This window comes from Vicugna pacos, unplaced genomic scaffold (assembly GCF_048564905.1).
Source record: "Vicugna pacos unplaced genomic scaffold, VicPac4 scaffold_20, whole genome shotgun sequence".
Classification (NCBI taxonomy): domain Eukaryota; kingdom Metazoa; phylum Chordata; class Mammalia; order Artiodactyla; family Camelidae; genus Vicugna; species Vicugna pacos.
In genome coordinates this window covers 90,360,614-90,384,514 of record NW_027328741.1, presented here as the reverse complement: position 1 = coordinate 90,384,514, position 23,901 = coordinate 90,360,614, and the positions used below count along the sequence as shown (strand labels likewise).

Genomic DNA, 23,901 nt, shown 5'->3' with positions numbered 1-23,901 from the left:
GAGAAAAGAAGAAAAAGGAAAATAGTTCTGGACCATTCCAATGGGGAGGGAGCTGCAAAGGAGGAATAGCATTAATACACTGGGTCTCTCCAACTCCATTGGCCAGTTCAGCAGGATGGAGATGGAACCTCACAGGCTCAGATCTGTATAGAATAGACTTTGACTGACAGAAATAAGTTAATGGGGCACAAAGGGTCCCAACGATCCCCAGCCCTAGATGCGAACCAGCAGGTGTGGGATGGGACACACCTGTCTGAGTTGAGCAGAGGACTTGGGCTGACTCTACAGAGGAAAACTTGGGGGACTGCAATGTTCTGTGTGCCATGGCTGGGAGAGTATACAGAATAGCCTGGGTCCCCCATAAAATACAAAAAAAAAAGGCAAAAAACACTGCTGGTGTGCCCTGGGGGGAAGGGTAGCCATAGCCTTTGTGTCCGCAGACCCACAGTGCCATTATTGGAGACTTCTTGGGAGAAGAGAGTCAAGGCTCAGCCATAGCCACCATATTTTCTGGTGCATGTTTCCCAGGTAGAGGAGGGGTCAAAACCCGAATCCCTAACTAGGGGCTCCACAACCTCATAGGTGGGACTGAGATTTGTTTACAGTCCCAAGAAGAAGGGACCATTACACACCGATGCCTCTCTGAGTTGGCTCTTCTAAGACAAATGCACAAGAAGCAGTGTTCTGGAACAGAGCAGGGGTGAGGGCTAGTGCAGCTGTTTCCTCTGAGTCCACCTACAAAGCATGGACCTAATGCGGCAGGGGAGCTACCTGCCAACTACCTTGCACAAGTGTGGTCCTGGGACCAGGCATCTGGTGGGGGGTGCAGACCACCCATTTAATGCTGCTGGGACACAGACCAGGGGCAAGACTGGAAGGACTCTGGAACCAGCAAGTGGAGTTTTCACAGCAGGATATGGGCAGGAGTGTGACAACCACAGGAAAAAAAGGAGCTCCTGCTCAATAGCCAGGGCAGATTCAGGCCACCAGAACACCAGCCACACCACCAACAAAGGGGATAACAGGCAAAAGGCGTGGAAGGAAGACTTGGCAACCACCCATAGTTAAAAATAACCTTATGACAAAATTATTAAGAGTGTATATTCTTGCAGAAAGGCCAAGATAGTTGAGTAGAAGGATGCTTGTATCTTATCCTCTCCAATAAATTCACCAAGACTGACATTAACAGACACACCCATCCACTCAGGACATCTGCTGAACTTTGATAAAACATTGCCATCTTCAAAAGACAAAATGTGCCACCAATCTGGTAGGAGAAAAGGAAAAAAGAAGGAAGAAAATGCAAAATGGCTTGGGGTTGGTCCTTTGAAGAGGGAGCAGCAAAGGAGGGATAGTGCTGGTTGACTGGGTCTCCCTCTTTCCAACGGAGAGGTCAGCAGGATGGACAGGGAACCTCTGAGGCCCAGATGTGTACAGAACCACCCTTGACTGACAGAATTAAGTTAAATGGGCACAAAGTGTGACAACAACCCCCAAACCTAGAAGTGAATCAGGGATGGGAAGGGACAGGCTGCTGGATCCAGGCAGACTCTGGATGACTGTACATAGGTAACCCTGGGGGACTGCAGTGTGCTGTGGACATCTGCTTGGATTGTATACAGGTCAGAACAGCCTGGGCCTCCCATAAAATAAGAAAAAAAATAAAGCAAAGCAATATTGCTGGCTTGCCTGGGGGAAGGGGTGTTTCGTCCTTTGTTTCTGCTGACTCATGGCAACATAACTGGTGATTTCTCAGAATAAGAGAGATGAGGCTCAGCCACAGCCATCATACCCACCCAGGCAGACATGGGGTTGAAACCTGAATATGTACCTGGCAGTTCTGCAACCTCATAGGTGGGACTGAGACTTGTTTACATCCCCAGACATATAGGAAGTTTCTGTCCTGGTGCCTCTACGAACTCACACCTCTAAGACAAGTGAACAAGGAGCAAAGTTCTGGCAAAGAGCAGGGACTAGGGCTGGTGTGGCCATTTGCCTCAAGCCCACCCACAGAGTGTGGAACAGATGTGGAGTGGGGAGTTGCACTGAATATGGGAGCAACCAACCCAACTATTGTGGAGGACTGCTGCACCTGGACATGGCATTGGGAAGGGGCACAACCTGCCCACCTACCATGCAGGAGTGCAGCACCAAGATGCAGCACTGGGAGGAGATGTGACATGTCTACCTACAGGCACTGGGAGCAGCACAGACCAAGGGTGTGACCAGAGGGTCTCTGGAAACAACGAGCTGAGTTCATGAAGCAAGGCAAGGGCAGGAGCTGTGACAACCACAAAACAAAGAGGAGTCCCCATTCAATAGCCAGGGTAGGCTCTGGTTAACAGGTTAATGGCCACATCATTAACCAAAGGGATAACAGACAAAAGGCACAGAAGTAAGACTTGGTAACCACACATATTTAAGAAGGACCTCTTGATAAAATTACTAAGGGCACACAATCTCCACGGGAACATACTCTTTTCTTTTTCTGTTCCATTTTCTTTTACTTTTTAAATGTTACTTCTTAAATAATTTTTATATTTCTATTTTTAATCCCTTTTAAAATTTTCTTTTAAAATACTTTTATTATTATCTTTCAATTTGTCTAATTTCATTTTTATCCTTGTTTTTTTCTTCTGTTGTGATTATACTCTGTTGTCAAATATTTTTTCTTCCTTTAATATTTTAAAAATTCATCCCAACTCAATTGTTATCTTGTTTCAATATGTTCTTCTGTTATTGATTATACTGCTTTTAAAACTAATTTCTTTGTGCTTAGTTTTATTTCTGCATCCATTTTATATAAATAAGTAAACTCTTAAAAGACCACAGTAGATAATTGATACTCCATAAGCCATAGTGCCAGAGAGATATAAGCAAGATAAAAAGCAGAGCAACCTGTCTCAATTAAAAGAACAAGATAAACCCCCTGAAAGAACAATCAATGAAATAGACATTGATAGTCTACTAGATGATTTCAAAAAAGGAGTGATCAAAGTACTGAAGAAACTAAAAGTGATTGTGTATAGAGACAGAGAATATGTCAAATAACGAAATTGAAACTCTAAAGAGGAGCCAGTGAAAATTGGAAAACTCATTTGCTGAGATGAGAGTTGAGGTAAAGGATGTAAAATGTAGGCTGGATAATTGAGAGGAATGAATATGTGACTTAGAAGACAGGACAACAAAACAGCCGAGAGACAACAAATAAAAACCAATGAAAGCAATATAAGGGACCTATGGAATAACATAAAGCATGCCAACCTACTCATAATGGGGGTCTCAGAAGGAGAAGAAAGAACAAAGGAGATTGAAAAGATATTTGAAGGAATCATGACTGAAAACTTCCCAAACCTAAAGAAGGAATCAGATATCCAAGTACAGGAAACACAGAGCGTCCCAAACAAGGAGGACCCAAACAGACCCACACCAAGACATATTACAATCAGGATGACCAGGGTTGAGAATGGGAAATGATTCTAAAGGCAGCAAGAGAAAAACAAAGAATGAGATACAAGGGAACCCCCATAAGACTTTCAGCTGATTTCTCTACAAATACAGTAAAGGCCAGAAGGGAGAAGCAAGGTATATTCAAAGTCCTGAATGAAAAAATGATGCAGCCTAGGATACTTTATCCAGCAAGGGTATCCTTTAGAATAGAAGGAGAGATAAAGAACTTCACAGACAAGCAAAAACTAAAAGAAGTTAGCAACACTAAACCTATGCTAAAGGAAATATTGAAAGACCTACTCTAAATAGAAAAGAAGCAGGATGCTACAAAAAGGAGAAAACCATAATTGGAAAGGTGATTGCTACAATGAACTACAACAGAATAACCATGAAATCATAAAAGAGGGCATCTAAATCATTAAGGGTGGGAGAGGCGAGCAAGAAAATATACAGGTTTCTCTCTCTCTCTCTTTCTCTCTGTCTCTCTCTCTTTTTTGTTCTTGGTAGGATGGGTTTGAGCTTATATTACTATCTGTTTAAAACAAACAGATATAGTAATGGGTTAATATATGTACAAAGTAGGTTAACCACAAGCCAAAAAGTTACAATAGAGTCACAAAACTAAAAAGGCACCAAGATAATAAAAAGGAAAATTATCAAACCACAAAAAGAAAAAGTAAGGAACAAAGAGGAAATACAAAATGAACTGCAAAACAAAGTTCAAAGTGTAATAAACACATTTCTATCAATAATTAATATAAATGTCAGTGGACTAAACGCTTTAATCAAAGGACATAGAGTGCAGAGTGGATAATAAAGCAAGTATCTACAATACGCTGTATAGAAGAGACCCACGTTAGGGAGAAGGACACACATAGATTGAAAGTGAGAGGATTGAAAAAGATATTCCACACAAATGGAAATGACCAGAAAGCAGGAATATCAACAGTGATTTCAAATAAAATAGACTTTAAAACAAAGATTATAAAGAAAGATTAAGAAGGATATTCTATAATGATTACAGGAGTCATAGATGAAGATATTTCACTCATTAACATATATGAACACAACATAGGAGCACCTAAATACATAACAGATAACAAGAAAATACTAACAGATAAAAAGGGAAAATTTGATCGGAACACAATCACAGTAGAAGACTTTAACAATCCATTAACATCACTGGACAGATATTCCATACATAAAATTAATAAGACAACATAGAAATTAAATGATACAATAGAACAATTTGTCTTGGGTAATATTTTCAGAACATTATATTTCCCTAAAATAGAACATACATTCTTCTCAAGTGCACATACCACATTTTCTAGGATAGATCATATACTTTGTCACAAAAGAAGTATTAACAATTTGAAGAAGATAGAAAATATTTGAAGCAACTTTTTCTGACCACAATACCATGAAACTAGAAATGAACTACAGAAAAATAAAGGAGAAATTAATGACAGTATGGAGGTTAAACAACATACTACTTTAAAAAAAAATGGGTGGATGATGAAATCAAAGAAGAAATAAAAAACACATTCAGACAAATGATGATGAAAACACAACCATACAGAACCTATGGGATCCAGAAAAGGCAGTGCTTAGAGGGAAGTTTATAGCGAGAGAATCAGGTCTACCTCAAAAACGAGGAACAACTGCAATAAACAATCAAACTTACCACCTAAAAGAATTAGAAAAAGAAGAGCAAAAATAACAAAAGTAAGCAGAAGGAAGGAAATAATAAAGATCAGGGAGGAAATAAATAAAATAGAGATATAAGGAACATTTGAAAAAATCAAGCCAAGAGATGGTTTCTTGAAAGAGTAAACACAATTGACAAAATTATGTTCTATGCTGGAAATTGACACAACAATGCAAACTGACTATAACTCAATAAAATAAAAATTAAAAAAATAAATATATTAACAAAAGAAAAAAGAAAAGGTAGTTTCTACTCACCAGACTGGAGGAGGGGACTGCAACCCATGCGGGGTCACACCCCATGGGAAAGCCTGGGGTCAGGATTGGAGGAGCAGGGTGCTGTGGACATGATCTGTCACAGGGTTTCTGCAGGAGGGGAGTGTGAGGCATGTGAGCAGGCTGAGGACTGGCCATTTGAGTAAGTTCATGGGCTCTGTGGTGGAGGGGCTCCCCCAAGTTTCTGGACTTGGCTCTGGGTGAGTTGGGCAGGTGGACAGTGGCTCAGTGTGAGTCCAAGTCCAGTGGAGGAGGTAGTGAGTTAGATCTAGAAGGACTCCTTCTGGGGTGGGAGGGCCCACAAGGGAGGCAGGAGGCCAAGTCCAGGTGACTGAGAACAGGGTGTGTCCTGCACAGGGCTGCAGGGCAGATGAAAGCATCCAGTCTACAGAAGGTGGAAACACGGTCCATACAAGGGCTCAGCTCAGATGTCACCTCCTCAGAGGAGCCTTCTCTGCCTGCACAGTCTACAGGGACAGCCTCCTCCAAGCACATCTCCCCAGCAGACACCTGCTCCATTTCCTGCATAGCATTCAGGACACGGGCCCCTGCTCCGTACCCAGCCATGGTTCCGCTGCCCTGAGGAAAAGCCCTCACAGGAGCCATAAAGCCCTACACGACCTGGGCCCCACCTCTCTGTCTCCTCTGGCACCACTGTCTCCACCTGGCCCTCTTCTCCTCCACTCCTGCACTCCTGACTTCCCCCAGCCTTATGTGCTCTCCAGAGCACAGGTCCCTCCTAACATGCTGTGTGTGCTCACTGTGTCTAATCCACTGCATGCCTCCCACCCAGGTCAGTAACCAGCACACAGTAGGGCTCAGTAAGTAGAGTATGAATGACTCTTACCATGACTGCTGGGAAGGCTTTTGTCTGTGGCCTACAGTGATCACACACCCGTCACACAATCTCTGAGGTCCTACTGTGTTGGGTGGGTTCCAGATACCGGGCACAGCAGGTAGTGAAGCAGTCAGGTCTCCATCCTCATGCAGCAGACAGCCTGGTGGGGGACACAGAGAAAATTAAGTAAAATATACACAATGTCCGGAGGTGATATGTTCCATGGAGAAAAATAAGGTCAGGGAGGACATTTGAGCAGATTCCTGGAGGTGTTTAAGAAGCAGGGGGAGAGAGAGCCTGGCTGAAAGAGCAGCCATCCCAAAGGCCCTAAGGGCAAAGTGGGATGTATGTGGAGGGTCTTAGTTATCCGTGTGAGTTCTTAGTCCTGCCTTGAGTATGTATGTTGCTTTCATTTGTAAACCTTGATTTCACCTTTATAGCAAATTAACCTGCATCATCAGTCTGCATAATTTAGTCAACTCTGTTTCAGGTGTTGTGGGCACAATGGCAGGCTAATTACTTGGGTTGGTAAAGAATTACCAGCGTCTGAGAAGGGTTTAGGAAAGTTCAATAGGGACACTGCTATAGGCAACATCAGGCCACACAGGCAAGAGGTGCCTACACGAGAGCCAATGTTGAGTGTGTGGGGTCTGTTATTGGGGGGGTGCTGTGCACACAAGGAGGAGGGGGCTGCATGATCAATTCATGCACAGGTACCTTGTTGGTTGTGAGATCTGTCAGGGGCTTCTCTGAACAAAAGGCTTTACCAATTTAATAAGGGAAGGATGTAAGTTCTCTCTTCCTGGGGCAATGAGGTTTCATAGGGTAAACACACAGCAAGAGAAGATGTTTTATAGCTTGTGGAAATGCAGGTGTGCAAAGGGTCCTGCAGTGGGGAGTGGGAGGTAAGGGGCCACTGGGCTCTAGGCACACAGAGAGCCCATGGGTGAGGGTGTATGACTCTGAAGAGTGCCTGCTGGCTTCACACCAGGGACTTTATGTGGAAAGAGGAGAATCTAGGTTATCGGCACGTGTCTACTCAGTGACCTCCCTAAGCCTAACTCTGTCAGGCACCAGGTGGCTATGAAATGAACATGAAGGTCCCCACCCTGAGGACCCCAATGAATGAACATCTTGATATCCTCAAGCCCCTTCCCCTGCACCACCGCCCCACCACATCTGGGTCTCAGGCTTTGACCCTGACATCAGTGGCATCTTCGTTCCCTACATCCAGCTCCTCTGGACATCTCTGTGATGAGCTGTTCCATGTCAGCAAGCCCCAAACTGAGCTCTGCCTTTACCCCATGTTTGCTTCCTTCCTGTGAAGCCCCTCGTGAAGGAGCCACCACTAGCAGGATCCTACAGCTCTGAGGCTCTGCCTTCCCCACCCCTCCGATGTCTCCCAGCCCATGGTCCCCTATGGAGGTCCCTATTATCCTCTCCCTCCCACTTCATTCTTGGGATGCACACCAAATCCCTCTTCACAATCTCCCACAAGACAGGTCCAGGTCCACTTGGGGACACTGAGGTGACACAGGCGGATGTTGCTGGGAATGAAGAGCAGGATACTTTAGCAGAGGAGAGGAAAGGGCTCTAAATCCACCAGAACACACGCTAAAGTGGTGGCAAGACACCCATAAAGGGTGAGGCAGGCATCACACTGCAGCCCCGCCCTCTGCTCCCCCAGGGTGCCCTGTGTTTCCTGCTTTGGCCTAGGGGACTCCCCCCCTCACTCTCTGTTAGAGGGGTGCCCATCCATTCATTCACACCCTCATTAACCATGTACATGGGTCCTGCTCAATGCCAGGCCTCAGCTAGATGACAGCTCATCCTTGGGGACACAGCTCAGATCTTACCTCCTCCATGAAGCAGTTCTGGATTCCCACCCCCCCTGAAGCTCCTCTGGCCTCAATTGAGACCACTAGGGCTGTGACCACACTCTGATTACATCCCAAGTCTGTGATCTCTGTGAAAGCCCTGGGCCCAATGTAGAAAGAGACTCAGAAAAATGGGGCCAAAACGGGCTAAGAAAAATGTTACTAGTTCTCTATTACAGAGAAGGGCACTGAGAAGAGAGAGGGCAGTGTCCAACCAAAGCCACAGAGGAGGGTCTCAGTGAGCCCTCCCATGGCCCTGTTACTAGTTCTCTGTTACAGATGAGGACACTGAGCCACAGAGAGGGAGCAGAGCCCTGCTATAGCCTTGGCCCCACGACCTGTGTCCTTTATGACTAGCTCCATGCTGCCAGCAGGGGTGTGGGCCTGGAATGGACGTTGAAAGCAGCCTGACCCCCAGGCCCCCTTCATACACAAAGTCAGTCTCAGGAACACCCCTCAAGACCTACCCTATACCCCTGGGATTGGGACCTGATTGCTTTTCCTGGAAGCTGTCTGGGTTTCCCTGTGAATTGCCCCAGGAGGTGCTTGGGACAGCCACAGGGCCCCTGAGGCTTCCTGTCCCCAGCTGAGCAGCTCTGGTCCCCTTGACTGTCCCTGGCCCAGGCCTGATTACACAACGTTTTGGCTGGGTAGCCAGCTGTGGAGATGAGGAAATGGGGGCAACATGCAGATACACGCAGAGGTTCAGGTATTCACTCAACAATCACTGATTCAGGCTTTGCAGTGTGGCTGGCCTGGGCCCAGGCCTGGGTGTCCAGTAGTGAATACAGTCAACCCCTTGAGCCTTCTGGGAAAGCAGTCCTCAGAGAAACGGGCCCTCAGTGCAACCACCCTGCTCCCCATGAACAATCACACTGAGATGAGGCTGCGGCCATGGGTCCCAGTGGAGGATGAAGGGAGGAGGAAAACCCAGAATGGGCACTTACCATGAGCCTGGACACTGGAACCAGATGACCTGGGCTCTGTAATCTGGGGTGGTCACCTCAGCTGTTCTCTCTGCGCCTCAGTTACTTCTGCAGAAATGGGTGATAATGCCTGTCCCTGCCCCACAGATTTTCATGAGGAGTCAGTAAGCTTCTCTAAGGTGTGTAGGACAGTGCCTGGCTATGGGTCAGGATCCTGCTCACCTCACAAGAGTCTGTCCCACTTTAAAGATGATAAAGTCAAATCTAAGGGGGTTATGAGACCAGCCTGGGCTAGCCCCCTTCTCATGGTCTGCTGTCCATGTCTCCTGCTTTTACATCATACCTCTGCCCCCATATCCACCCAGCAAAGTAGGTGCTTAGAATCTGAGCAAATCAGAGTATGAATGGAGGCACACCCTCTCCCCATCTTGGGCACCTGGTGTGGTGGGCAGGTTGGGGATATCGGGCTCCTCCAGACTGTCCAGGAGGCCCAGCATGTCGGTCACCTCATTTCCACTCAACACGGAGTAGGTGTGTGGCCAAGGGCCAGAGGGCGCTGGAGTAACCCAGGGTGGGTGGATGCTAGGTAGGTGTGGGAGGCACAGAGTGGCCCCTGGAAGACAGTGTCCAGGCAGCCAAGGGGCAATGAATGAGGGTCCCCAAAAGGGGCAGAGGACAGAGTCCAGCCTGGACACCACCCCCTGCTGGACCCTGATCTGGGGTGAGAATTGGGACAAGCCAGTGCCCCTCTGGGACTCTACATCCAGCAAAGAGGTGAGGAAAAGTTAAGGAGACCGTGCTCCCTGTGTGAGGGCGCTGCTTCCAGGATCCTGGAGGTTCCATAGACCCTTGTGAAGTGGCTGCTGTTTGCAGCCCCATGTGGGCAGAAGAACTGAGGCAGGGAGGACAGAGTGACTCAGGACAGAGCTAGGATTCATCCAGGAGTGTGTGCTGAGCCTCTTGCTAAGAGCAGCCTCTGGGCATCATGGACTCAGGAAGTGTCTTGTCGTCCCTCTTAAGGCTCCTGGCATGTTAGGCAGGAAAGGTCCCAGTGCCCATACCTGGGCCTCTCTGGGTGATTCTGACATGTGGGATCATGATGGTCCTGAGAAAGGAGAGAGAATGTGGGCTGGGCGTCAGGTCTGCATCAGACCCTAATGATGCCCCTAATGTTGTGTGACTTGGAAACTCCCTGACCTCTCTGTGCCTGGCTTTCCAGCCCTGACTCAGAGGACTGCTGTGATTGGCACACAGTAGGACCTCAATCAGAGGAAAAAGCCAGCCCTTCCCCAGGAACCTCTCCTCTTACATTCCCAAAGCTAAGCCCATGTTCCACACATCACCAGAGCTGAAACTTGACAAACAGGGCAAGTGAAATCCAGCAACTCCTCCCTCCTGCCTGAGGCCCTTCCCTCCTCAGTGACAGTGGCTCTGAGCAGGTCTCTGCATCCCAGAAGTCTGAACTGAGCCTTGTGACCTGGAGGAGTCCCTGTTCCACACAACTTTGTTTCCAGGTCCTTCCAACAAGACACAAGAGCACCTGGTCAGTGTCTTAGCTACAAGGTCCTCCCTTTGCAAATTGCCCCATCACACCCGGGCTAGATGATGTGAGTTCCAGAGCACATGACCATCCAAATGATGACTTCAGGGAAACATCCCTGCCCACACTGCACTCTTCAGAGCCCACCTTCTAAACTAAGGGGTAGTGACCCACGGTTGTGCACACTTTTATCAGAACACAGCCCTCACCCACCCGCCATTGGAAACACGTGAGAAGCAGAGATTCCCAAGTGCCTGGACCCCTGTCATCCAGAAAGCAGAGGGTAGGATAACAGACAGAAGGGGAGAAAGTACTTTCAGACTATATATCTGATAAGGGGTTAACACCCAAAACATATAAAAAACTCTTACAATTCAACAGCAAAAAACAAGCAATCTGATTTAAAAAGTGGGCAGAGGAACTGAATAGACATTTTTCCAAAGAAGGCACACAGATGTCTATCAGGTACATGAAAAGGTGCTCAACATCACTCACCATCAGGGAAATGCAAATCAAAACCACAATGAGATACCCCCTCTCACCTGTCAGGGTGGGTGTCATCAAAATACAAGAGATAACAAGTGATGGTGGTGGTGTGAAGTAAAGGGAAACTTGTGCAATGTTGGTGGGAATGTAAATTGGTGCTATCACTCGGGAAAAGAGTAAGAAGGCTCCCCCAAAATTTAAAATTAGAACTTCCATATGATCCAGCAAGTCCACTGCAGGAAATATATCCAAAGGAAATGAAATCACTATGTCAATGAGACAACTGCACCCTCATGTTCACTGTATCATTATTTACAATAACCAAGATATGTAAACAACCTAAGTGTCCATCAGCAGATGAATGGGTACAGAAAACGTGATGCATATATATGTATATAAAATGGAATCTTATTCAGACATTAAAAAAGTGAAATACTGCCATTTGTGACAACTTGGGTGGACCTTCAGGGTATTATGCTAAGTGAAATAAATAAGACAGAAAGACAAATACCTATGATCTCATTTATATGTGGAATCTACAAAATAAACCGAAACACATAGAAACAGAGATCAGGTTGGTGGTTGCCAGAGGTGAGTCAGGGGGTGATTGAAATTCGGGAAGATAATCAAAATGTACAAACTTCCAGTTAGAAGATAAACAAGTCCTGGGGACATAATGTACTGCAAGGTGACTGTAGTTAACAGCACTGCGTTGTGCATTTGTTAGTTAAGAGAGTACCTCTTAAAATTTCTCATCACAAGGAAAATAGTGTGTCACTATGGGTGATGACAGACGTCAAGTATAGTTAATGAACTGATCATTTCACAATATGCACATGTAACAAGTCATTTTGCTGCACACCTAAAGCCAACAAAGTTATGTGAAAATTGTATCTCAGGAATACTTATGTCAGGAAGCGGGGGTGCGAGCCTGGACTACCTACTGCAGGAGCTGCCTTTGCCCTCCAACAGCAGAGGGTGGTAGTTGTGACAGAGACTGTAGGTCCCTCAAAGCCTGGAATGTTTACTCTCTGGACCTTCACAGGTAGAGAGTGCAGACCCTGCCCTGGAAGACAGTGGTCATGGCAGCAACAAAGGCCTGCCTGTATGCAGGCTCAGCCCAGACAGCTCCTATGCTCTGCTGTCACCGCATTTACTTCCCTCCACACCCTCAGAGGGAGAGGCTTCAAAGTTCTCATTTTACACATGAGAAAACTGAGGCTGATTTGCTTTGAATTATTGACAAAGTGGTGGGAGAAGCTTTGAACTCCAGTGTTCTGATTTCAAACCCACATCTCAGTCCTGATTTTCAGAAGGTGGAGGTCCAGGCACTGGGGACCCTCCACCTTCCTCACTTGTAGTTGTACTCCAGGGCTGCCACCCCCAAGGCGTCTGGGTGAACACATTTAATCCGCTTACTCTGCACCAGCTGAGCCCTTGGCTGCCAGTCTGTTGTCACTGCCTGAAACCAGCTGAGGTTTTACAAGGGAACCATCACCCCCTGCCAGCCCACCTGCCCTGCCATGTGAGCAGACCCCTCCTAGCCTGGACATTCTAAACCCTTAGCTCACACATTTGCACAACTGCATCAAAAGGGCCCTACTCCCTGTGTGGAGATATCGACAAGGGGAAAGGAGGGGAGTTTGGGGTGGTCGCTTACTGTGAAGGTGACACATGACAGGGACATGTTCATGTCCATAATGGCACTCAATTTGAAGCTTAGAACATGGTCACAGCGAGGGGTAAAAGCTGAGAGGCTACAAGGCTGCCTAGAAAGAGGCTTGACTATTGAATTGTAAATGTGTAATTTAATTTAAACATTAGCCCCCTGGGTGATAAGAATTTGCCCCTAAGGCCAGAATTGGCCACCTGACCCCTGGGAACCCCTCAATTCCAGGATGTAATCATCTGAGCATGGAGGGGGCTTAAATTGGAGTGCTGTCCTCTCAGTCATGGTGCACCTGCCCACGTGTGCACCCATGATCTGCAGTGCTCACACATCAAGGAGGTCCAGGTCATAAGGAAGGGATGACAGACTGTGAGGTCACACGTGTGCCCCTGCAGGGGTGAATGTTGTATAGAGAAGAGCCCCCCACTCTCACCTCCAGGAGGGGTGATGGAGGGAACAGGACTCCTGAGCCCCTAGGCTTAGCAAGCATCCTGGCTGAGGGTGGGGAAGCTGTCCACTCCGAAGTCATAGGTCAGATGGTAGATTGGGGTCCCACCCCCACATCTCACCAGTGAGAACGTCTAGTCTGTTTTCTCTGTAAACTGGAACCCAGTCACCCTCACCCTCAGAACTAGGGGCAGCCTGTGTAAATTACAACACAAAGCCCTGGGCTGTTTCAGGTGCCTGGGGGTGTCCAGCCCCCCTAGGCCCGGCAGGTGGGAGAGGAGTGGTGTGGGTTAGCAGGTGTGACAGCAGAGTTGAGACTTGGCTGAGTGAATGCACTCTAATATCCAGGAACTGGGAGCTACCAGTAGCAAATCTGTTCACTGAGGCCATGTGTACTCTCCCTTGTCATTTACAATCCCCTGTTTGAACAGAGGCCTCTGGAGTCTATTTGCCACATTGTTGCCTGTCACCTCACTGTTGCAGTTCCAGGGTCTCCATTTAGCCAGCTTGAAGGAATAGTCAAACTTTTTCTTAAAACCAGTGTCAGAAAACCAAAGTGGCTTTAAGAAGCAAACAGGGCAGGAGAGAATGACTTACCTAACTGAGACGTCCACAGGGAGATAGCTTCAGGCAGGTCTGTACCTGGTGCTCAGTGACATCAACAAAAGTCATCCTTCCCCACCTCTGGGCTCTGCCACTGGTGTCATCTTCACATGGCTCTGCCTTTATGAAAGCAAGATAGTCACCAACTGCCACAGGCTGACATCACCACCCCTCAACTCCCAACTGAAATAGAACTTCTCTGCTCCCAGGATTCCAGCAACTAGGCCTGACCTCCGTGGAGCCTGATTGGGCTGGTGCCCAGCATTGAGCCAATCACAGTGGCCAGGGAGGATGGAAAATGCTGATCGGCCAGATCAAGGCCATGTGACCATCCTCTTCAGGAAACCTGTGAGCTGTTCACCTGTTTCCAGCTTGGGAGAGTGTGATGTCTCCCAGAGGATTCTGCTTCTAGCACAACCTGCTGGTGGCACAATGAGCTGGAATGAGCCTGTCTGCTTGGTGACAAGTGACAGGTCACTTAGTGGTTCCTTGCTCCAGGGAGGGAGGCATGTCCACACAGTATTGGGGCTTCAGAGCCAGAATGTAGTAGAAAAGCCTCCTGGTCTCCCAAAAGGTGGGAAAGTGAGCAGTGACACTGGAAAGGCACTCCTCTCTGTGGCCCTTGGCTTTCTCCTTGTTACAGTGGAGAGTGCAGTGCTGCCCCTGACAGCCCACTTCCCTGCTTGGAGGCCTTTGCAACAGGTGGAGAGTGCTTGGAAAAGCCCATTTATTCTGAGGAACTGTTATTGCTCCTGGTGGGATCATTATTTTCATGTCACTTGTGAGGTGGGCCCTGAGGGGTCCCTGATCTGGGGGCACAGACACCCACACAAACTTGGCCCAGTATTGCTGTTCATTCAACAATGTCTTACCAAGCACCTACTGTGTGCCAGATTCCCAGGGTAGAGCAGTGATGTTGACAGCACAGGTCCCTGCCTCACCTCATCTCTGCATCCCAGGTGGGGTCACCAGAGTGGGAGTTCAGGAAGCAGAGGATGTGGCCGAAGCCTTGTGGGAACCCCTGGGTTTTCCTCTGTGCTGAGGGACCTAGCAGCACACCGATTGTGGGACTCAGTACCCGCAGGACCCAGCATTGATGGGTAAAGGAGAGGGGCATTTCTACAAGCCCATCCTCACTAACCCCAGGCTCTGGAGGGCAGCTCCAGTCTGCTCAAACCCAGGGGGCATCTTCCGACATTCTGATCACCCTCTGGTATTACTCCCCGCTCAGATGCAATTTTCCCTGTGGTAGCTACACTCAGAAAATGTGTTTGTTTCTCTCCCATGTGGTTAAGTGGACTTCAGATGCATGATAGCGATGGAGTGGCTAAGCCTCTGGGCAGATTCCTGGGTGACCCGTGGAACTTGCTGCACATGTTAAGCTCCCTTCTGCCAACCAATGGGCCAGGCCCCACCACTGTTCTGTCTGTTCTACCTCACTTAATCTGCACAGACACTCTTGCGGGACATCCTGTTATCCCCCATCTCTGCTGACCTTGGGTGGACAAAGCTTGGGTTTGAGAAAGTTGCCCAGGTCACATGGTTGACAAGTGGGGAGCTGGGGATTTGCACCCTGGTTCCAGGAGTCTGGATCATGGAAAGGGCTGGGTGGGGCAGCTTATTGCAAAGGGAAGTCCTGCCCAAGCCCCTCCCATGAGAGCCCACCCAACAGCACATCTAGGAGAGTCAGCGTTTCCTGGACCAGATGGACAGAACCTCAAAACTTCTTTGCAGATTGTTTCCATGCTCTTTTGCAAGCACAGAAAGGCCGCAGGCCAGGGAAGGATAAGGCCAAGAGTGTTTTCACTGGGGAGAGTGAAGGACAAGTGTGAAGACTCAAAGCACTCCCAGCAGCCCTCTCGGCAGAGCCTGCCACTGGGTGAGCAGCTACCGTGACTACCTACCATAACCCTGTGAGGTTCATGCCTGTACAACTCTGCCTGTGAGAAGAGCAAAGTGAAGCTCACAGAGGTGTGGGGACATTCCAAAAAGAAACAGATAAGGTGGGATCATCACCACCATGCTGTGCAGGTGTCACACTGTCACACTGCTCATGCATGGCCTGCTGGGAGTAGTGAAGGCCTGATAGGAGCACAGGAACACTGTGGTGAAGGTGACGTTTCTACCTGGGACAGCTGGTACCGGGGACTCTAGCTGGTTCTTCATTGTGCCTGCTTTGAGTGTCAGCATGTTGCAGCCTCATGTAGGGGAAGGGCTGTCTCCTTTCCACACCGGTGCAAAAGGAAGAGCATGTACACACTGGCATCACCATAGACCACCGGCAGGATCAGGATCTGGAGCTCAGAGCAGAAACTGCCAACACCTCAGGAACTGGTGCAAGAGGAGGACCTGAGTGCCCCCTGAAACATTTCTAGTTTTAAAAACATACTTCATTAGGGGGAAGTGATAAACAGTTGATCCCTTCAAAATATTCTGTTATCCAAGGAACAATAGCACCTCAGCATTGTAAGAGGTTTAACTCAGTCATCAATAACCATCACTATAGGTATGAGAAAACAGAGTGTTAGGAGTTACAAAAGGGTCTCAAGATCATGCAGGTCTGAACTGAGAACCATCCAAAGCATGTGCTGCATGATAGCCTCTCTAAGCTACCTGAGGCTTGGTCTGCTCCTGACACAGGGAAGATGGTTCTGAGAAAACCACACTCCTCAGGGGACCCCAGGGAGTTGACAGAGTTGAGTTTGGGTTCCTGGTCATCTTTTAAGTCTGGAATTTTGAGATTCTTCTGCACCTGTCCTTCCTCCAGAACAGAATCTGATTCAGGCGGGATTCCAAGGACTGAGGCATGTGCCAGGCAAGAGAGCAGGCATGGCTGGATGAGAGCATCACCAGTGCCATTAAAAAAGAGGCCAGGGCACTGAGATTTCCAGTGATTTAGCATCACGGCTGGGAGGGGTCATGTGTTCTACAGTGAGTTCCGAGTATTCTGCACCGCCCTCGAGGACCTGCAGGGGGCGCACGAAGCCAGCGTGCCTTGGGTGGCGGTGCGCATGCGCAGTCCGCGTCAGCAGCCAGCGTCTTCCCTGGGGGCGGAGCTTGCTTTCCTCAGGGCTGAGAGGGCGGCTCCAAGGAGGCTCCGGGACAGCGCTGCCTGCGTGTCTGTCAGAGGATGCTCCCCGCTCTCTGAAGTTATGCCGGTTTCCCACGGCCTGAGCCCGCTTCCTGCCGGGGTGTGTGTGGACCTGACCGAGCTGGGGCCCCGGCCAGCAGGGCAGGAGGGGACGGGTGCGCTGGCGGGCCCGCTTCGACTATTCTCCTCGCTCGCCGGGAGCGGGTGAGTGTCTCTGTCCATCGGGGCCGCTGGGGTGTCTGCGCCCCTGGTCCTCACCGCCCGGGTCCCCCCTTCCCCCGTGTGAACGGAGGTGTGTACACCAAGGGTCAGGTGCGGGGACGCGGGTGTAATGGGAAAGGGGCTGAGAAAGTACTGAGAGTTAAAGAGAAGTGTGTAAAATTACATTATGTTAATTTTTATATTTTAAGTGTGTCAAAGTCAGAGTATATCATGCTTTTACTTTCTTGTCTTTAAAGGAATGCAATCATTTAGTTTATACTTAAAATATGCTTCTCAGCTTATCTCATTTTCAAGTCAAAATACTGCCACGGTTGACATTTTCTCATAATACAGTGACAATCTTAAACATGTGTGAATATAAACTCATTGAAAAAATCTTGCAGTATTCCATGGTGAGTTGTCTTGTTAAAAATAATATCCAGGCCATTGCTAAATTATTACAAAAATATAAAATTTTTGAAGCACTTTTAGAAGTTCCACACACAGTGGTATTTTTAAAACACCAACCAGTGCATAGTGCTTAAGATCATTTAAGATGAAATATATTCAAACCTAAAACTTTAGAATACTCAAAAGGCAGGGTAATGGCTGCTTTTTCATTGCAAATACATTTTTTTTCTTCATAAGTGCAAAATACGAAGGTATTCAGCTAAATTTTGTATATCTTAATTCAAAAGGTGAAATTAGAATATAATCTCCTTATTTTTTATTTTAAGGCTATTTCCCATAAAAATAGGTATTTTTATCTGTAGGACCTTAATTGTCTATTCATTTGTTTTTCTCTTTTCGTTTATTTTCTTTAACAGAGAGTGCATTCTTGTGTCTTGTTAGAGTTTTTAATTCTCCTAACTTATTCCAAGACTTTCTGACACTGATAGTAAATAGTGGGAAAGGCCTTATAGTAACTGCATCTTGTCATGTAGTCAGGATTTTTTTTTTTTTTGGATAACTTTTTTTTACAATTTCCACTTGGTTCACAATATTATCCCATTATGACAACTCAATAAAAAATTGTAATCTGTTTACACCAAGACACTTATGTCAGCACAGTGCTTTTGCTGATATAATTTTACATTAGATTATAATATAATATTTGATTTGATTTACATATAGACTAATACCTATTTTATATATTTACACACATATATGAATATCTGCTAAATGCCATTAATTTGCATGGCGTGTTAGCTGATAATATGTGATCTTTCTGACCATTGGCTATTCTTATGTGTCTCTAACGTACTACTTAGAACAGATACTAGAACATCACACCTCTCATTATACAGTATTTTAAAGGTTATATTTTATTTTACTTATTTTTAAACATTTTTTATTGAGTAATAGTCATTTTACAATGTTATGACAAATTCCAGTGTAGAGCACAATTTTTCAGTTATACATGAACTTACATATATTCATTGTCACTTTTTTTTTTTGCTGTGAGTTACCACAAGATCTTGCATATATTTAAGATTCCACACATGAGTGATCTCACATGGTATTCCTCTTTCTCTTTCTGAACTACTCCACCTTGAATAACATTCTTCAGGAGCATCCATATCTCTGCAAATGGCGTTATGTAGTCAGTTTTTGTGGCTGAATAGTATCCCATCATATAAATATCCCACATCTTTATCCAGTCATCTTTTGATGGACATTTTAGGCTGTTTCCATGTCTTAGCTGTTGTAAATAGTGTAGAAAAATCAGCTGAAAACCTTATGGGGGTTCCCTTGTAACTCACTCTTTGTTTTTCTCTTGCTACCTTTAGGATCATTTCTTTATCCTTGAATCTGGCTATCTTGATTAGGATATGCCTTGGTGTGGGTCTGTTTCAGTTCTTCCTGCTTGGGACCCTCTGAGCCTCATGTGCTTGGATATGATTCCTTCTTTAGGTTTGGGAAATTTTCAGTCATGAGTCCTTCCCATACCTTTTCAATCCGCTTTGTTCTTTTTCCCCTTCTGGAACTCCTATTATGCATACATTGGCACAGTTTATATTACCCATAGGTCCCGTATATTGTTTTGTTTTTCATTTGTTTTTCTCTCAGCTGTTCTGATTGGGTGCTTTCTGTTGTCCTGTCTTCTAGGTCACTTATTTATTCTTCTGTATTTTCTTGTCTGCTTTGTACAGCCTTTAGGTCAGCTCTCATCTCAGCCAATGAGTTTACTAACCCTACCTAGTTCTTCTTTATAGTTTCTATTTAATTTTTGATACATTTTATATACCTAAACACTATTTCTTTTAGTTCCTTCAGTACTTTGATCACTCTTTCTTGAAATCTTGATCTAATAGACCATCAATGTCTATTTCTTTGTTCATGCTTTCAGGGGATTTCTCTTGATCTTTTCATTGGGAGTGGTTTCTCTGCTTCTTCACATTGCTCATATCTCTCTGGCACCGTGGCTTAAGGAGTAGAAGTTACCTACTTATCCTGGAGATGGTGTGCCCTTAATGATTTTATCGAGAGGTCTTTGTGTCTTTGCCCTGCTTCATGAACTCAGCTTGCTGTTTCATAGGCCTTCTGTTGGCACCCTCATCTGTGCTGCTCTCAGTGGCTGTTGGCCAGCAGATTGTGCCCCCTCCTAACACTAGGTCAGGAGCTGAGCTCTTATCCAGTGGGTGGGCAGGTCACTCCCCCTCCTGATGCCACAGTCAGATGCTGTGCTTGGGGGGAAGCAGGTGGGCAGATCACACCCTGTCCCAGCACTGTGGTCAGGTGCTGTGTTCCTGCCAGGAAGGTGGGTGGCTGCCCACCTGCCCTCTCCTGGTGCTGGTCGCTCTGCTGCTCTGTGCAGCTGCCTGCTCTGCCTCGGGTAGGTGGTATGTAGGTGGGCTCAGGGAAGACCACAGAACAGCCCCACCTACGCTCTGTGCCAAATCTGAGCTCCTTGTTTCCCTTGGCAGCACAAGTTCTCTGAGGTGTCAGGGTAGAAAAATCCTCTCTGCCTCAGGCTATAAACAAGTCTCAGTCCTGCCTAAAAGGTTGTGGAGCCCCAATGTGCAGATTCAGGTCTCAGCCCTGCCCCCACCCGGGCACTATGCACAGGAGGAGATGGTAGCTGTGGCTGAGCCCTGCCTCTCTTCTTGCGAGATGTGCCAGTAATGGCACAGGTCTGAGGAGACAAAGGCTTCAGCACCCCTCCCCCCAGGGCACATGCCTGCTTATAGTTTTGTTTACCTTCTGAGTTAAAATTTACCTGACAATGAAATGTATAAATTAGGCTTTTGAGGTTCATCCTTGTATCAGTAGTTGATTCTTTTTTATTGTTGAATTGTATTCCATTGTTTGAATATACTATCATTTGTTTTATCCATTCTCCTACTGATAAATACTTAGGCTTTGGGTATCTTTTTTTGCAAGCAAACATTTTTTTTTAAAAATGCAAATATAATATACATGCTTAAATGTGCACATATCTTAAGTATACAGCTCAGTGATTTTTCACAAAGTAAACAAATCTATGTAACCTTCATCCAGTCAAGAAACAGAATATTGCTGTTCCACTTTGGGTTTCTTCCCAGATACTATGGCACCCCTTTGATGGATTCACCATCCTAAATTCAGCCACCATGGATTGGTTTTTTTGCTTTTGAAATTTTTAGTCCCGTACATTCCACTCAACATTATGTAAGATTCATCCACTAGTGTTTTCTGTAAACTAGTATATTTATTTTTATTGCTTTAAAGTATACAACTTGTATGCATGTGCCACCACTTATGGTTATGTATTTATTGTTGACAGGTGTTTGGGTCATTTTCTATTTGGGGCTATAACAAATAGTGATTATGAGAATTTTCTGGATGTCCTTTTGTGCTCTGATGTAGAAGCTTCTGAAGGGTACACAGGGAGTGTGTGTTTGTATGTATGTATATGTGTGTGTGTGTGCATATATACACACACACACATATACATATATAACTTTCATTCAAAAAGCCTACTTTCAAATTATTTGTAAGAATTTATATTCCCACTGGCCAAGTGTAAGAGTCCCCATTGCATGTTACCCTCACCAATGCTTCATATCACTTAACAACTAACTATTCTAGTGGATGTCTAATGGTGTTCCAAGTGTGGTTTTAGTACGTATTTTTATTATTACTAAAGAGCTCAGCCACTTTTCATAGCTTATTTGGATTTTTCTTTTTGTGTGTGAAGCACCTGTTCAATTTTTTTGCACATTTTAATATTGAGGTTTTGCCTTTTTCTCCACTGGTTTTTGTTCTCTATATGCCCTAGATACAAGTCTTTTGGTGGATATAGATATAGCAAATATATTTTCGCACCATGTGGCTTTTCACTTTCTTAATGGTATCTCTTGATAAAAATAATTCTTAATTTTACTGAAGTCCAACTTAAAACTCTTCTTTTATGTTTAGTGCTGTGTCCTGTTTAAGAACTCTTTGCCGCTTCAAAGTCATTAAAATATCTCCTACACTATTTTCTAGATGCTATATTTTGGTGGGGGATTAGGTTATTTATTTTAATGGAGGTACTGGGAGTTGAACCCAAGACCTTATGCATGCTAAGCACACATTCCACCTGAGCTTTACCCTCCCCCAGATGCTTTGCTTTTTGTTTCAAATTTATTAGATTTATAATCTATCTAAAATTACTGTTCATGTATGGTACAGGGTTTAATTCAATACTGTTCCATTGGTCTATATGTCTAACTTTAGGAAGTTATCACATAGACTTAATATTGTTTTATAATAAGTTCTTTAACATTGTTCTTTAATATCAGCTTGGCTATTGTTGGCTCTTCAAGCTTCTCTATGTATTTAGAATCAGCTTGTCAAGTTCTACAAAGAAACAGTAACAACAATTAAGTTTTGGGGATTTTGATGTGCACATATAAATCTTTGAATCAGTTGAAGGGGAACTGACATCTTTAAAATGTTGAACCCTCCAATCCATAAATTTGGATTACCTCCCCTATACTTATTTTTATCACTGCTGTTACAAATTATCACAAATTTTGCAGCTTAAAGCAACACAAACTTATTATTTTATGATTCTGTAGGTCAAGTCAGGAACAGGTATCACTTGGCTAAAAATCAAGATGTCAGCAGGGCTGTATGCCCTTCTGTAAGTCAAAGGAAGAATATATTTCCTTGTCTTTTCCGGCTTCTAGTGTTCACCCACATTTCTTTACCCATGACCCTTCCTCTATCTTCAAAGCTAACAGCTTTACAGCTTTCTAATCCTTCTTCCAAAGTCATATCTTTCTGACCACATCTGGGAAAGATTTTCAATTTTTAATGACTCCTGTTGTTAGACTAGGCCCATGTAGAAAATCCAGGCTAATCTCCCTGTCTCAGAGTCCTTAACCTGATACATCTGCAAAATACCCTTTGCCATGTCAAATAACATATTCACAGATTTCAGGATTAGAACATGGATATAGGTAGGGGTCAGTGTGGTGCACTATTCTGTTTATCAAACTGTTTAACATTTGATACTTTCTGACAAACGTATAAGATAGAAGATCCTGGTCATGTTTAGAATGCTTCCTCTGCAAAATATTGGGCACTGAGTTTATTTGAAAGGACTGAAAATAATATTACCACAGGAATGGTTTCCTAATTCTACTGACATTTACTTACTTTATACTTAAATACCCAAAATGGTCAGCCAGGAGTGGGATCTTGGCAAATAAAATAAAAGTATAATTCAAGCTTTTATCACTGAATTTATTAGCTAATTCTATTTTAGAAACAGACAGAAAATAAAACAATTTAGAGTAAGCCTGCTTGCTTATATATTAAGTGAAAATAAAGTTTTAAAAGCATGTCTGAATATGGGATAAAGTGAGCATCATAAAATGTAATGTTAATATTTAGTACCTGGAAATCTCAAACTCCCAATTTATAAACAAGTTCATACTGTATAGCACAGGGAACTATATCCAATAAAGTTTTGTAGTAACTTATGGTGAAAAAGAGTATGAAAATGAATATATGTATGTTCATGTATGACTGAAGCATTGTGCTGCACACCAGAAATTGACACAAAATTGAAAACTGACTACATATATATATATATATATATATATATATATATATATATATATTTGAAAGGACTGAAAGGACTATATATACCAAGAAAAAAATTAGATTGCTAACCAATAAAAAATCTGTCAGTAATATAATGCTAGAAACACTGAGACACAAAAGAAAATTTCAGGCATACATCTGTTTATAGAGTCATAGAAAAAATAATGCCTATGCAAGTCCCTGATAAGCATGAGAAAATAGGAAAGGCAATATAAAAGTTCAAAATGCTTTGCTATGTAAGAGCTGCAACATGACTCAGACACAAACTTCAGTGGTCAAAATATCTATATAATTAATGATAACTTAAAGTAATTGAGGGCATCATTTTAAATGAGATAAAAATAGCTGCTCAATTTTCATATTACTAACCAAGTCATTTCTGTTTATAGTAGGTTTATATTATTTTTATATGTATTTATATTTTATAAAGACATATCAACTTAGATCCTGGCAGATAATTGACAGTGGAGCAACTGATTGATTTAAATGGGCATCACAGGCTTATCAGATTTCATATGCTTTAAATATACATTAGATATTAGCTGTCAGGAAGAGTTCAATTTTCATTTATTCTAACATAGCTGTGCCACAGGCAGGTTACTCTGTATTCACAATGGAGGATCATGATAGATATGAAGATATCAAGCCTTATTGATCTTCATAGGGGTGCTTTTATAAGAAAAGGAGAATAAAATAAAAAAAATCTAAA

General features: G+C 44.7%; 1 protein-coding gene across 1 annotated transcript in view; it reads right to left on the bottom strand.

Annotated features, from left to right (window-relative positions):
- The window catches only part of LOC140693666 (uncharacterized), a 51,843-nt gene that overhangs the window by 12,292 nt on the left and 15,650 nt on the right, over positions 1-23,901 (bottom strand). The window contains exons 11-14 of the mRNA XM_072957377.1: positions 15,949-16,193; positions 13,817-13,942; positions 6,284-6,434; positions 5,419-5,526 (exon numbers count right to left, since the gene is read on the bottom strand). The gene's annotated coding sequence lies outside the window, so the exon portion shown is untranslated. The remainder of the gene's footprint in view (positions 1-5,418; positions 5,527-6,283; positions 6,435-13,816; positions 13,943-15,948; positions 16,194-23,901) is intronic.